The 15223-nt window shown below is 48.6% G+C and overlaps 1 protein-coding gene across 1 annotated transcript in view; it reads left to right on the top strand.

Annotated features, from left to right (window-relative positions):
* DAP (death associated protein) overlaps window positions 1–15223 on the top strand; it is a 64793-nt gene that overhangs the window by 15947 nt on the left and 33623 nt on the right. The window lies entirely within an intron of this gene.

Here is a 15223-nt window from a genome sequence, read left to right as displayed (position 1 = left end):
GCCGTGACAACACAAACTGGGGGGCTGAGATACCGCACATGTAGTTCCTCACCGTGCTGGAGGCTAAAAGTCCAAGGTCAAGGTGTCACCAAGGTTGGTTCCCCCTGAAGCTGCGAGGGAGGATCCGTTCCAGGCTCCCTCCTGGCTTCCGGCGGTTTGCTGGCAACCTTTGGCGTTCCCTGGCTCCTAGATGCCTCACCTCGCTCTGTCCCCATGGTGCTGCCCTGCGTCTGTTCACATCATCTCTCTCTGTGTCTAAGATGCCCTTTTTGTGGGGTATCAGTCATTGAGTTAGGGCTCACCCGATTGATTTCATTTAACTCAGTTACTTCTAGAAAGACCCTGTTCCCTACAGAGGTCAATTCTGAGGTCCAGGAGGTGAGGATTTTACATATCCTTTTGGGGGAAAGCAATTCAATCCTGACAGACACCAGATGGCTGTGTTTAATGGTTCTCTCACTTGAAACAACTTCTTACAAAATAAAAAATTTAAGGGAAGCCTGGGTGCCTCGTCAGTTGGGTGTCTGCTTTTGGCTCAGGTTGTCGGGGTCCTGGGATCGAGTTGTGCATCAGGCTCCCTGCTGAGCAGGGAGCCTGCTTCTCCCTCTCCTGTTCCCCCTGCTTCTGCTCTCTCTCTGTCAAATAAATAAATAAAATTTTAAAAAATAAATAAATAAAAATTTAAAACTCTGAAGTTAAGAGATGGCACAACCTATATACCTAGGGATTTTTTCTGTAAGCCATTATCTGTGTGCTTAAACTTCAGTTAAACCGTGTGATGAACCAATTTCAACACCATCCTTGTCCTCCAAGATCATCTTTTCTGTCCAGGCTACTTGCTGGTTTGGAACAGATGTGTCCTTTCCCATGAGATGTGTGGAGATGCCAGTGAGCTAGGGGTGCTGAGCACCCACCAACCCCCAGCACCTCTTCTGGTCTGGGCACCCTGTGTTGGTGGGCAGGGCCCATGACCCAGACATTGGGCTGTAGCAGGCCACAGACCCCTGCCCCGGGCCCAAGGCCGAGTGTTGATGTGGTGGGGCATCCAGTGACGTGGAATGTCCTTGGGAAGGGGCTAAGTGGTTGTCACCTGCTTATGGACAAATGCCTCCTCCAGGGAGAGGCAGTTCTGAAGGTGCCGTCAGAGCCTGGAGCAGAAAGCCTGAGAGGCACGATGCTGTGGTGGAGGGAATAGTGGAAAACGGCCCTGACTGCCCTGGGGAGGGAAACAGGAGATTCTAGGCGCCGTCGGCCACCTCTCACTGTCGGGTTTGCCCCCATGAGACTCGTAGCTCCGTGTTCTCTGTCTGCAGGCAGCGTGGGGCGCTGATGAAGGGCTTGCGTTCATACACCAGCAAGGGAGTGATGAAAGGGATTGTTCTGCCAGAAGCAGCTAGGGCAGCAGAAAGGTGGCAGAGTGGGGGCCGGTCCCCACATCCCTGCGTTTACAGAGCCTGCAGCCTGTCCTGATGTCTGCTCTCTTCCCTCCCTCCGTCCGTGAAGGCTCGGAAGAGCCCAGGCTCACGTCCTGCAGGTTAGAGCAGGCAAACACCTGTGGGCTGGCTGCCTCCCGTAAGAGGCAGGGCGTTCATTTCCTAGGACTGCCAGAACCGAGTCCCACAAACAGAAACAGTCTCTCGCAGTTTTAGAGGCCAACGTTTGAGAGGAAGGTGTCAGCAGGGCCGTGCTCCCTCTGAAGCAACAGGGAAGGATGGATCCCAGGCCTCTGACCCAGCACCTGGTGCTCCTTACTGGGGACAGCGTGACAGCGATCTTCGTGTGGCCTTCCCCCTGCGTCCCCGTCTTATGAGGATACCAGTCCTGTTGGATCAGGGACCCATCCTACTCCAGGGCGACCTCATCTTAACTAATTACACCTGTAATAACCCCATTTCCAAATAAGGTCACATTTTGAGGTACTGAGGGTCAGGACTTTAAGTTAGAAATTTGGGGGGACACAGTTCAACCCATAATAAACAGACAGCATGTCATGCCGTAGGCTTCGGTTGACAGTGCCCAGCTTCACCAATGACATACCAACAATAACGGCAGTGTACTAATTTATTAAGCATGACAATTACAAGGCGAGAGTCTCTTTTTTCCGTGCTAGCCTGCACCGTTGCCCGGGTTGAGCACTGCAGCAGTATTCCTGCCCAGCTGGGCAGACACTCTGACCCAGAGATGTGGGGCCCATAAGTTGGTCACACGACCCATCAATTTAAAGACTGTTTTGGGCCTGCACCCGCAGTATGTGTCTATTCATTTTTAAATGCATACATGGGTACTCTACTAATGTTTTATAAATTATAAACTGGATCCAAAATGAGTATTTGTGTATTAGATAAATAAGCAATAGGTTCAACAGTCTTGCTATCACTGTGACTTTGTATTAACATAAGCTAGTATCTCAAGGTCCAAATACCCTTCAGATGAGCTTTCTCATTAGTGATTCAGGATATAAATCTAACTTTCTAATGGCTTTCTTGGTGATTTTGGGTTTTGCAGGGGAGGGCTGCATCTTGTCACATCTGATCAGACCGTTGGTGTTTGTAATGTGGCTCATGAGGCCTTTACACGAGGAGGAGAAGGGTGAGCCCTTCTCCGTTATTACTGTTCACTTGGGCTTCTGTGGGTAGGGACTCCGCCACTGGAATTCTTCTGTGGGGAGCTTTTTAAGCCATCATGTTAAGTTCATTTTGTAAAAGTTAGGTTAAATTCATTCCTAATACATTTGAGCACAGTTCTGGGTGTGGATATATCGAGGATGACACTAGAGAATTGAACTCGTTACCCCGTTAGCTGGTGTCCTGTATGTTGGAAGATGCTAGAAGCCGCTGAAGAGGCACAGGGTATTTGGGAGGGGCCCCCGCTCCTTCCTCCGGAGCCCTGAGGACTGTGAGGCCCAACAGAGCAGCCACACAATAAACAGTGCAAAAGCGTAATTCATTTTGTTTGGGGTTTTTTTCAGATAAAAATAAACATAAATAGAAGAGATGTGCGTGCTTATCACATTTTCCTGACAACACTGAGGCCCTGTGTTAAGCACAAAGGATGGCCTTTGTCGCTGATGGATTAGGGGCGGCCCCCTGTACCTGTTTTGCTGTTACGTGTGGTATGAATGAAACATTCCCTCCAAAAGCTGCAGCATCGTGTGCGTTAGGGCGATCCACAGGAAGGCAGCTACATACACGAGGAAGTTCGTGGAATCGGTGGACGGACCCAGGGCGTGATGTGTGTGACCCAGACACTTTGTGTCCTAGAACTCCCGGGCATCAGCCTCACCAGGAACTCGGTCTCTGAGTCCTCTTTTCACGTGGGCAGGCACTGGCAGAACGCCTGAGTCTGGCAGGTCGTGAATCAAAGGCTCCCTGCTCCACTGAGGGACGGAGCATATGGGCGTCCATATGTCACGGGAGCTTGGCTGGACTCCTGCAGTTTGGGGACGAGAAGGAAGGTGCTAAAGGCCCGGCTTTCCTCCGGCGCCTGGTGCTGCCGGTGATGCGCTCGTGGGCAATGCTTCCACGCGTCCGGTTCTCCAGCCCGTGCAGAAACCAGGTGTGATGGATTAGCTTCCGAACGCCCCGTTCCTGCGCCCTCTCCCTCCACGGGCCTCCAGCTCCTTACAAGGCTGTCACGCTCCCCTCCACACTGGAGGAGCGCTTCTTATCAGATGGAAGGAGGGAAGCAAGGAAATGGAGCTATCAATTTCCCCTCCAGACACCGCTCCGTGCATCAGCACCGGAGTCAGCCTCTCGGAACGGATGACTGTCTTGTTTTTATGGTGTTACTCAAAGGGTTGCACTGTTTATCAGGAGTGTTTTCTTATTACATAAACATATGAACTGAATTTGAATCAACTCTCCAGTACTTGGGTTCTATAGGATGAGAGATGTAACAATAACTTCATAGAATAAGGTTACACGTAAGAATAACTATATAGAAACAAGAGCTCTTTATTGAGTTTATTACGTTACAATGATTACGCTTAAAATTCTTAAGCATTTACATCAACTCTGTTGACTTCAACTCTCTCAAACGCATAGCACTCAGAAAATACGTCAGTGAATCAGTAATAAACAGCTTAGACTTTGATTCTTTAAAGGCAAAGAGTTAACCAACTTTATTAACTTAATTACTTCTTACTTCCCAGCTAGAGAAAGAGGTCAGTGAGGTAAGGTCAGCGCAGAGGAAGAAAATTCTTTATACTTGTGGACATCTTCTGATTTACTTTGGTTTTTGGCTGTGTACACCCTCTAAGGCGTTAGTGTAAAATGAATGTGGACTGGAATCATAGGGATGGTGTTCTAATACGGAAATTCTCAGAATTGTCAGAGTTAGAGCTGGACATGACCTGATAGGTCACCTAATCTAGGGAAGATGTCAGATTTGAGTAAAGATCTACAAGGGTCTAGATACCAAAAGCAAAACATCTGTGGGATAGAAACTCATAAAGTTTTTTTATGTTAAAAAGAAGCCCATGCCATCTTCTGGGTATATCTCCAAAAGAGTTGAAAACAAGGTCTCAAAGAGATGTTTGCACACCCAGGTTCACAAAAGGACTATTCCCAATATCCAGCAAGTGAAAGCGACCCAAATGTCCATCGACGGATGAATGGAGAAACAGAACGTGGTCTGTCCGTACAGTGGATTACTACGCAACCTTAAAAAGGGACAGAAGTCCTGTCCCACACTACAACATGGAGGAACCTGGAGGGCATAATGCTAAGTGAAATAAACCAGCCACAAAAACAAAACTGCATAGACAAAACTGTGTGGTTCCACACACCAAACGGTGTCTAATGCAGGCAGATGCACAGAGATGGTAAAGGTAACAGAGTTGCAGGGTCGGGGGGAGGAGGAAAAAGGGAGTTGCTGTTCAATGGGCATAGAGTTTTGGTTCTGGAAGATGAAAAGGTTGTGGAGATCTGTTTCACAGAAGTATAGATATCCTGAACACCGTTGAACTGTGCACCTAAGAATGGTGAATACGGTCGATTTTATCATGTATGTTTTTTACCACAATAACGTAAACAATGAATCTTGGAACACTGCATCAAAAACTAATGATGTCTTTTATGGTGATTAACATAACACAATTAAAAAAAAATAAAGAACAAACAAAACATTTAGACCTCGGTGCTGTGGAAAGCAGTCTGGTGGCCCCTCAGAAGATTAAATATGGCCGTGACATTTGACCCGGCAGTTCTCCCCAGGAGAACTGAAACAGGTGTTCACATGGAAATGAGTACATGAACGTTCATCACATCATTATTTACCACAGTCAAAGAGTAGAAACAACCCAGATGTCTGCCGGTGAGGAATGGATAAAGGAAACATGGCCTGGCCATACTGTGGAATATCATTCAGCCATAAAGAAGAGCAAAGTGCTGACACATGTTACAGCACTGAGTGAACCTTGGAAGTGAGTGAAAGAAGTCAGACATGAAAGACCACAGATTCTGTGATTCCATCCATTTCTATGGAATTGTCCAGAATAAGCAGATCCCAAGAGACAGAAGCAGATCCCTGGTGGCCAGGGGCTGGGGAGCGGAGGGGGCAGAAGGGAGTGCCTGCCTAATGGGTATGGACTTTCTTTAGGGGAAGGTGAACGTGTTCTGAAATTAGAAAGGAATAATGGCATAACATAGTCAGTGGATCAGACAAACCACTGAATTGTACATCAAAATGGTTAAAATGGTGAATTTTGTAATACGTGAATGTTGTCTCACGTACAGAAAAAAAAATAGTCCCCACGCAGGAAAGGTTGGGAACCAGGACTGTAGTCCAACTCCCACGTTTTTGTAGCTGGGAATGTGGAGAAGGGATGAGTCAAGGAGCCCTCAGGGGTCCATGGCTATCGGATGCTTCTGGGGGAGCTGGGGAGGGAGGCATTATGGGATGCTTTCCTGCAAACAGCAGCAGCAAATCCAGCTCAGACCGGATTGGGCAGCTAGAACACACGTGATCTCCTGTGAAGAGAGCCCGGATGGGGTTGGCTGCAGGTTGGGGAGAGGGCCCCCCGGGCTCTTCTATGCCCCATCTTGTTGCTCCACCTTCCTCCTGGAACAGCATCCCCCATGGGAGCGGGGAGATGTCTGCACATCCAGATGTGAATGCTGGACCTGCTGTGGCCAGCACACAGGCAAACAGGTTCCCCAGGTCTACACAGAAGAGGAGGGAAGGCCAGGGAAGCTGGCAGAACCTGAGGTCAGGACCTCGGCCTAGAGCCTGGAGGACAAGGCAGCAGGGTCCTAGGCCAACAAGGCTGGTGGCAGGAGGTCAGAGCTAGGACCAGGGTCTGAGTGAGGAGTGGCACCCAGCCAGTCCCAAGAGCTGTCACTAGAGCCCCCTCTTATAGCCACATCCAGTCCCAAGAGCTTGTGTCTTTGAACCCGGAAGTTGGCACAAGTCGTGGATATACACATTTAGAATAAAACCTGAGGGATCTGTGAATAATCTACAGGCGCCATCCAGACTACCAGAGGACACTGGCTAAATTACTAGAGTCGCACTGGCCCCCATTCTTGTAGCAGATTTCTGTGAGGCCGAGGATTTGTGTGCAGTCGTTTTTCAAAATGGCAGCCGTGAGCTGGTTTCCCAGTACACACGCATCCAAGTAGTGCACTTTCCCGCCGGCAGCGTTCATTTGTGCACTGGATACCTGTAAATTCCTGCTATGTGCCAGGTTGGGATACCTCAGTGAACAAGGCGAAACCCTCTTCTCACAGAGCTCACATTCGAGTGGGAGTGCCAGACGATTTGCACACACAGAGTTGAGCAGAAACTGTAGCAGGTGGAGTCACCAGTGCTAGGAAGAAAAAGCAGGAGGGCCTCAAGGGTCCTTCATCCCCTAGAAAAATTGTACATGGAAGACAGCTCAGGGGATGTTCTCGGCCACCATTAGTGGCAGCCAGAGCCCTCTCAGAATCAGTGGGCTTGAGGTGTTCACAGAGAGGAGAGAGGACGTGGAGAGCAACACTGTATCACTGTCCCAGGACCCGGCTGCTCAGACTGTCCCCGTGAGCTCATGAGTGGGTCTGAGCTCACTCAGTCCCCTGCTCATTGCCAAGATACCAGGCACTTTTGACATGCCATTTCTTGAAGGATGAGTTTTCTCCTAAGGGGAGGCCAGAGCAGGATCTTGATGGAAATTGCTTCAAGAATTATGGTCAAAAGGAAGCAAGGGCAAAAATGAACTGTTGGGATTTCATCAAGATCAAAAGCTTTTGCACAGCAAAGGAAACAGTTAACAAAACCAAAAGACAACTGACAGAATGGGAGAAGATATTTGCAAATGATATATCTGATAAAGGGCTAGTATCCAAAATCTATAAAGAGCTTAGCAAACTCAACACCCAAAGAACAAATAATCCAATCAAGAAATGGGCAGAGGACATGAACAGACATTTCTGCAAAGAAGACATCCAGATGGCCAACAGACACATGAAAAAATGCTCCACATCACTCAGCATCAGGGAAATACAAATCAAAACCACAATCAGATACCACCTCACACCAGTCAGAAAGGCTAAAATTAACAAGTCAGGAAATGACAGATGCTGGCGAGGATGCAGAGAAAGGGGAACCCTCCTACACTGTTGGTGGGAATTCAAGCTGGTGCAACCACTCTGGAAAACAGCATGGAGGTTCCTCAAAAAGTTGAAAATAGAGCTACCCTATGACCCAGCAATTGCACTACTGGGGATTTACCCTAAAGATACAAACGTAGTGATCCAAAGGGGCACGTGCACCCAAATGTTTATAGCAGCAATGTCCACAATAGCCAAACTATGGAAAGAACCTAGATGTCCATCAACAGATGAATGGATAAAGAAGATGTGGTATATATATACAATGGAATACTATGCAGCCATCAAAAGAAATGAAATCTTGTCATTTGCGACAACATGGATGGAACTAGAGGGTATTATGCTTAGCAAAATAAGTCAATCGGAGAAAGAGAACTATTATATGATCTTCCTGATATGAGAAAGTGGAGATGCAACGTGGGGGGCTTGAGGGGTAGGAAGGGAGGGAGACAAACCATAAGAGACTCTTAATCTCACAAAACAAACTGAGGGTTGCCGGGGGGGTGGGGTGGTGGGGTTATGGACACTGGGGAGGGTATTTGCTATGGTGAGTGCTGTGAAGTGTGTAAACCTGGCGATTCACAGACCTGTACCCCTGGGGCCAATAATACATTATATGTTTATTAAAAAATTTTAAAAAAATTTTTTAAAGAATTATGGTCAAGCTTGAGGTTAAGGATTTTGCAAATAAGGCACAGTGGTGGGTTGTTGGGTGTGCTGGTTGAGAGGTGATGTTCTGTGGCCTCCCTGGCTTTCTGCAAAGTACACCCTTCCCCAGGACAACTCCATAGCACTGGAGAAAAGAGTGTGTCTGGGGTAGTCCCAGAATGTGTCCAAAAGCGAGACTGCCACCACTGACTTATTCTAGATAACTTTGAATATGTATGTCAGGACGAAAGCTGAGAACTGGGTGAGCGAAGACGATAAATGACATCTGTTAAGGTTCCTTCATAGAGCAGGTTCTCGAAGCGCGATGACAGTGGAATCTCGAGCGTCTTTGGCCACTCTGACTAAATTTAGAGGAGTAATTGCTGTTTTCTTTTTTGGGGGGTGTCGTGGGAGGTGGGAAATGAAGGGAAGGACAGCTAGGATGACAGAGTAGAAACACGACGTTCTGACGTGGGCGCCTCCTTCCCAAGATGACAGTTGAGCGTGAAGTGGAAGTTTGGTTCTAGAAGTACTAATCCATTCCACTGATGGAGCAACAGCCCTTCCTCCAGCGTAGCTTGACCCCTGCAGCTGAGCTCAGCTCTCAGCACACACGGATTCTGGAGGAAGTGGACACGATGGGGATCTGGGACCTTCGAAGCCTCCCCTCTTTGCAGGGAAAGGGTGTTTGCTTCCCTGCGATACTGGGTCACTCTGCAAGTTGACAGAAAAACTAGGACTGTTAACAACATGCATGCTGTTAATTAACATGCTGTTCAATTAACAGGGAAGAGATTATATTCTTTGAACTAGAAGCACATACAGAAGTGTGATAAACAGAAATACGGGGAGTCTGAGTCAGGGGGACGATGTAAATGAGCATTTGGAGAAAGGTAAAGGAAGTGGTGAGATGGCCGATGCTGGAGGGAGGGCTGGGCTGGCTCGCTCGCTCTCGCCCCTGCCTCGTCCTCTCAGCATCCTTCTCTCAAGCGCGCACTTTGGCACAAGGGCTCCATCTCTCCAAGGCGGCGTCAAGGCGTGCCAGGGCACGCATGCCCAGTGCTGTGGGCCACAGCCCCAGACTCCTGTCTTCGGGCAAGATATGTTCCTCCCGAGTTGCCGCTAATTTGAACCTGGGGGTGTGGTGGTGATACCTATTTACCTGGGCTTAGCGGCAGGTCAGGGAAACCTTGAACATTTGTACATCAGTAAGATTATACACCAGTGTCACTGTTTCAATTTCTTGACCGCAGAATCTTCCACTCTGTACATCATCTCTTTCTATCTCGTGTCCCTGAGGTGCTGGAAAACAAGTCAAAGCTCTTCATTGTCTTTTTTGCCAGTCCCTTGAACTAAGTCTAAATTTGCTCCCCGGCATTTTAAGGGTGTGGGAGGGGGTGGATTTCTGGACTCACGATTCTGTCCCATTGGTCTGTGTACGTTCTTAACGTCGGTACCATACTGTTCCGATGACCGTAGCTTTGTAATGTGGCTTGAAGTCAGGAAGGGCAATGGCTCCAGCTTTGTTCTTCCTTAGGTCACTTTCGCTCCTTGGGGTCTCTGTGGGTCCATGCCAAGTTGAGGATCATGTTTTTCTGTTCCTGCGAAAAGTGCCATTGGAATTTCAGTAAGGATTGCATTGAACCTGTGGATTGCTCTGAGCAGTCTGGACATTTTAACAGTATTAATTCTTCCGATCCATGGACACAGGCTATCTTTCCATTTATTTGCATCTTTGGTTTCTTTCATCAACTTTTCATAGTTTTCCGTGTAAAGATCTTTAACCTCCTTGGCTAAATGTATTCCTAAGTATTTTATTTTTGATGCTGTTGTAAGGGGGATTTTTAAAAAATTTCTTTTTAAGCTAGTTTGCTGTTTGTGTCTAGAAAGGTCATCCCTTTCTGCATGTTGATTTTGTATCCTGCAACCTTACTGAATTTGTTTATTAGTTCCAACAGTTTTTGGTAGAGCCTTTCGTATTTCTTAAGATGGTATCATCTGTATACATCCTTGCTGACTTACATGTCTGTTATTTGTGTTTCGTGACTAATTACTTGCTCTGGCTAGGACTTCCAGTACTGTTGACTAGGTATTTTGAGAGTGGGCGTCCTTGTCTTGCTTCTGATCTTAGCAGGAAAGCTTTTAGTCTTTTGCTGTTGAATATTATGTTAGCTGTGGAATTATCCCAGACGTCAGTGTCTGGTGGGGGGGCATGCATGCACGCGCACGTATGTGTACACATACACACACACACACACACACACACACACTGTGGCAGGCTACCTGGTTAAATGACAGGTAAGATAAAAGCTCTGACCCTTTCCAGTTCCTGATTTAACAAGGGGATGGAAGGGAGAAGTATGTAAAGTGATGTGATTGCCCAGTGGCGCTCCGCTAAGCAGAAGTGGCAGGGGCTGAGTAGCAGTCAGCAAGATCCTGGTCTCCCAAGGCCCCAGCCAGTGCTCCCCCCATCCCACAGCCTGTCTCCTGTGAGTGCCCAAGGAGTGAGCAGAGCCCCTCCAGCTTCAGTGTGTTTGCAGATCACCCAGGGGCGGGGGGCGGGGGGCGCAGCTGAGACTCCATTTCTCAGAGGCTCCCAGGGCTTGGCACTGCTTGCTCCTACCACACTGAGTACAGAGACTCTGTCGCAGGCTCTGTAATGCTAATAACGTCCATGTGCTTTTCAGAAATGTATCAACACTATGTAAAATGTAGAGAATGTTATATGAATAATTTACCCTTTAGCTCTCTATAAACTTAACTTCCTAATTGACCCCCATATTTGTCAGTACTCCAGGGAGGAAAAGGGAGACTGTAAATGTGAGACCTGTGTATAGGACTTTTTATGGGACTTTAATCTACTTGGAATGTGAGCGTCATTCCGCCTGTTGAGTCTCTGATCTGTCTCATCCTAATTGGGCCTTAGGGAGTAAGATGCTCAGGTGATTGGCCCGGCTGCCAAACAATGATCAGCATCGTTCAGAAAGTTTACTGCCAGATAAAGTCTAACAGCCGGATAATGACAGGTGCAAGCCACTGTTAGACCAGGTGCTTTATATACTTAGTCTTACTTTGTCTTCACCGCCTACAAAGGGAGGCAGTGGTCCCTCATTTTAAGGATGAGGAAGTCTGCCAAGAAAGGCTGATGCCATGCCTGGGGTCCTTCCCGTAGGAAGTGACACAAGGAAGATTTGAACCCAAATCTGTCTGATTCCAAAGACTGGCCACTCTGTGGCCCACTGCTTACATTGTAGCAACCAGCCCTCTTTTCCCAAAGAGTTTGGGAGGGAGTACTAAAATGACAGCCTAAAATGTTACTTTGAATTTTTTAAAGTTCAAAAAGATGTAAATTGTAGCCTGAGGGTTATCTTGCTGGACACTGGTTTCCATCCAAGCTCCTTTAAGATGGAAGAGTTCTTATCATTTCTTTTTTCTTCGAGCCCCATTGTCAGCTCAGGCTTTGCTCTTGTCTAAGCCCAGTGCTGGTGTGGCTTGGGCTGCCCACGAGGGCATCCCCCACTCCCTCAGGTGGCAGGATGGTGGCTCTGCTCCTGCAAGTGCTGACATCTCTGCGATGGGAGCCACAGAGCCGGGAGCCTGACCACCGGCCTTGGAACGGAGACGTGGAGCACGAGGATTAGGTCCACCTCAATGTCACAGGCCATAGATTGCAGATTCCTAAAGTCAGCAAAGAGAGGAAATCAGACCCGAAAAGCTGAAATCAGAGGAAGTTGGCATCGAGGTAAAACCGATGACTCATGGCTACTGAATTCATTATGACTTTAAGTGGAAAAAAGAAATAAAAAGTCTTAAATGGGTGGTGCCGCCTGGGCCCAGAAAAAAAATACTGCTAAAGAATGGGAGGGTCTGTTTTCATCTTGCCAGAGGTCCGGAATGTGATTATAGATAGAAACAAAGGCAAACCCTTTCCAGCTCTGGCACGGCTGAGCCTGTGGGGTGGATTTCCACGAGAAATGCCTTCGTTGCCTCTGTTGGGTCCGCGGGGACCCCGAAGCCAATAGTCTGGGGGAAGGAGGCTCAGGGCAGCAAGAGTCCATTGACCCTCCAGCATCTTCTGGGCACCGGGAGCTCAAGACTGTGCCAGTCTGGCTGTGGTCCCTGAATGGGAGGTGTTGGAAACCCACACCCGCTGGGGCAGGGAGGGGGTGAGCGGTGAGCATGAGGGCTCCTCCCTCTGAGTCACTGAGTCACTGAGCCGGCCTCCCTTAGGGGACAACAGAACCAGGAAAGAGAAATGTTTCCACTTGAAGCTTGAGCTTAATCCAGCTCAGCCGGACTTTTTATCTGTTAGTTTATCTGTTGGCCTTGGTGCTTTCTTTTTTAATCTTAGGCCATATTTAGGACTGTGACACCAAACAGTATAGGGACATGGAGTCCCCTATGCTCAGACTTCCACTGTCTCCATGAAATGGACATGAAGCAGCTTGGCCAGGAAAAGCCTCATGCTGGGGATGGAGCCGGGGCTCCCCGAGTCCGCCCAGAGCTCCTGGTGGTCCCAGACATGGCACTCACCTTCGGGACCTGGCTCTTCATCTGTAGCATGACATTTATAGATAAGTCTTTTCTCTAATGGGACCTTGATGATGAAAACGGAATGAGGGAGAATGAGTATCTGTAGGCTTTGAAGATAATGAAAAGCACACGTGAATTAATAACAGTCGTGCGTTTATGGAATTCCTGTTATGTGGCTGGGACTTCACTGGACAATGGAGGAGACACAAGTCAGCCCTCGAGACCCCCTAGGCAGATGGACCGGCCCTTGTCTGCATTGTGTTGGTGGTAGAGTGGCTCCTGGGTAGGTAATGACTCATTTCAGACTTAAACAGGATTAAAGGTGCTGCGCCTGTAAATCTTTTTAGAGTTTTTACTAAGAATTATTGTATGACATTTTTAGGACAGCACAAGGAAATGGACTGCCGGTGCACTATGGTTCGTGGAAAAAAAAAAATCTCTTGGGTTTCCTTTTGTACTCTCTGGGTTTTTTTCCTGCACCCAAACAATGCATCCTTTGTCTTTCAGTATTTGCTTCAATAATCTTCCAAATGAACACCCTGGAAATGCACTCAGATAACACACAGTCCCGACAAAGATGCAGAGCAAGAGGGACGAGTCTCCTTTTCATATTTCCTTGGAAGCTCTGTCGCTGCTGAAGGTGTCACAGTATAATGAGGAGAAAGATAATGGCATACAATAAAATGTATGGCCAACTCAGACCAAGATTTTTAATGAGGAAGGAGCTTGGTTTCGCACATTTATTCTTTACCTTAGTGTCTGGCCCAGAGCCTGCCATATAAGCTCTCCTCGTGAAGAGCCGTGTGTTAATTAGGGACTGTAGCATGCTGTGTTTTTCTTTACTAAAATTGCTTGAGAACTGCTTTGTTTTATTTCTTGCCTGGGTATTCTTAATGATCATTCCTATATGTGCTTCCATTCGTCATCTGTTCGTTCTTCCCAAGAGTCCCCAGGACATGGGCTTAACAGGACTCGCGTTAGGAGGCCCCAGAGGCACTGAGTATCATTTCCAGCATTCGGAAGCCACGGGGTTCTTCTTGCGCAACACCAGGATGCGTGAGAAGGACCCAGGTGGGAGACCTGAGCAGGGCCAGCTGCACCGCTCCCTAGCTGAGCGAGCGTCGCAACTCAAATTGTATCTCTAGGAGAGGGGATCCATACATATGTAGAAGGGTGACTGGATTCTTTTTCATAGTTTTTAACATTTTTGTCTTCTGTTTGCATCTAATGGGCTATTAATACTGTATCTTCCCTCTCCTCTCGGCTTAAGAGTTTGTGTCCATAAGTGCTGTTTTCGAGGGACTGAGAGTTTAGCTTCCTTTCGTAAACTGCTTACCCTTTCGAGGGGACCATGGCGGCGGAGGCCAGCGAGGCTGCAGGTATGTACGGTGTATCTGTCTGTGTGTCTTGGGCATTGACGTTTGATCAAGGGACGTGGCTGTGAAGAATTACCATGTCTTCTAATGGCCAGGACTTTGTCACCCCGATGGCCAGAAGCATGAAGATATGCAAAGAAGATTTTTTAGAACGTTGATTACTGGGTGTCTTGCCACGCAGCTTGTGATGGCTCCTCAGTTCTGTGGGCTCCTTTCTAACCGCAGTGTAAAGGGTGGTGGGGGATAGTCACTGCAGGAAAGAATCACCATGAGCATGAGCTGCTGGGTGGCGGCTGGGAGCACGGTACCGCAGTCTGGGGCTAAGCGTCGCCATGTCGACGTCGACATCTTCCCAGTGACTTTCCCTAGGGTGACTGGTGCGCCCTCATGGCCGCTGGGCCTGGTGGGGTGTGGCAGCCAGCAGCCGGTGCCCAGGCAGCAGGGCCCAGGTTTAGAGCTGACAGCTGCTTGTGGGAGGGATGGGGGAGGGAGGAGAAAAGATTTCTTGTCGCTATCCGGGGACATACAGGCTTCAGAAGGAGTTTACTTGGCACAGTTGATGTGTTCTGAAACATTCATCATAAATCCCCGTTTCTCTTAATCAAACTTGATTTCCCTGTCGACATGACTTCAGGACTCTTTGAGCCCCATTTGCCCTGACTCTCCGCTGATGGCACTCGCTTTCTCCTGCTCCCGTTCTCGCTTTCCTCTCTGAAAACTGAACGGCCGGTAAGCACGCTGGGAGGCCGCGCTTCCGAAAACTGGCCACGGCTGTCGGCCAGAGGGGCACGGTCCCTGTGGGGTGGGCGCTGAGTCGAGCGGGGTGGAAATGACTGACAGCAACCCCGGTCCGTCTTGCGGCCTCTGCGGGAGAAACGAGCAGCCGTGCTCATCTCTGCTGAATCCAGGCCCGCTGCGTCGGCAAGAGCATTCCCGTCGGGTCCGATTTGGGATCACAGTTAGTTGTTGCACGCGACACACTGACGTGTAAGGTGATCAACACCTCGGTGCAGCCTCACGGTTGGAATTCGCGGGGGGGGGGGGGGGGGGGGGGGGGGGGGGGGGGGGGGGGGGGGG

The sequence above is a fragment of the Lontra canadensis genome, unplaced genomic scaffold (genome assembly GCF_010015895.1).
Source record: "Lontra canadensis isolate GAN:19392208 unplaced genomic scaffold, GSC_riverotter_1.0 scaffold22, whole genome shotgun sequence".
NCBI lineage: Eukaryota > Metazoa > Chordata > Mammalia > Carnivora > Mustelidae > Lontra > Lontra canadensis.
Note: the sequence above shows the minus strand (reverse complement) of the source record. Positions and strands in the feature narration are given on the sequence as shown.